Raw genomic sequence first — 1,289 nt, 5'->3', positions numbered from 1 at the left:
ATCAAGATCTGTTTTACAAGGGTGACCTGGCCAAGTGGTCAGCAGCACACATTCCAAAAATAAAGCTACAGTATAAGCAAAAAATAAGATAAGCAGTGTAATTGGAATATGTACGTTTTAAAGCTTGGGTGCAACAAAGTGACAAGATGGGGTAATAAATCTAAACAGACATTTTGAAGGTGCACAAGTTGAGCAGCATGACATTGGATGAAGTATAGTAGTTATGCAATTGAATTACATAAGAAATTAGACAGAGTTCCAGGCAGAGGCAACAGAAAAACTGAAGATACTTGGTGATACTTGTTTTTGCAGTGTCATTAGTGCACCAATCAGAGATGGTGAACTACATGTCAGTATAAACTTATTGTAAATATTATTTAATATCTGAAGTTTAAGGCCTTTTAAAATAAACAGAGAAAAATTATAATAGCCAAAAATACCAGATTCTGCAACAAAGCCTACTTTTGTTTAAAAAGTACAAAGAGACATTATAGTTTCCATTGAAATAACATTTTTTTTTTAAATCAAACCAGTGTCCAGAATCAAATCTGTTGTCAATTAGAGGCAGTTGTGAAGCCGTCTGTCACAATACTGAATCCTCCAGCAGGCTGGACGGCTGTGAGGCTGGCCAAGCTGTACACTTCCCAAGAATAAGCCGTTTTGGCACCAGACTCTCCTTTGGATGTTCTCTCCATCTCTCAACCTGATTGGGTTTCATTTTCCTTGTGAGATGGAGACCAGAATAATCCACTGTTTATATCCACTGTTTTGTCAGTGAGCCTTCAAGTACACTGAGAATGAATGAGCTCTAAACTGAAGATCTATTCTCAAATTATGTGAATAGAAGTTCTTCTTCCTCTAAGGAGGTAGATAACTTTCTGCAGTAGTAAGTGGAACAAAACTAAGAAAAATCTATGGACTAACTTTCTGTTGTGATCCATGTTTTTGATTCGCTTATGACTCTGACAATCCTCAATCTTTTAAAAAAAGATTATTGTTTTTGGAACAGGTTTAGCTTACCTCATGCTCAAACAGCGTATTATTTTTCTGCACTTTTCTAGGCGTATTTTTCTGCTCTTTCTCCTTATGCCGTTATAGCTGGTGGTTGTGGGGGAGCCAAATCTAAAAAACATGGAGAAAGACTCCTATAAAAACAATAAATATGTCTTATAAACCAAAATCACAATGTAAAATAATAGTACAACTTTTCAAGCTGTGACTTTTACAGCACTCAAGGTCACCATACAAATTTATTACCACATTTTCTGTCATTTTTTTTTTTTTTTTTT

This window comes from Oryzias melastigma, linkage group LG5, assembly GCF_002922805.2.
Source record: "Oryzias melastigma strain HK-1 linkage group LG5, ASM292280v2, whole genome shotgun sequence".
NCBI lineage: Eukaryota > Metazoa > Chordata > Actinopteri > Beloniformes > Adrianichthyidae > Oryzias > Oryzias melastigma.
The sequence above is the reverse complement of the archived record's forward strand: the minus strand, read 5'-3'. Positions refer to the sequence as shown.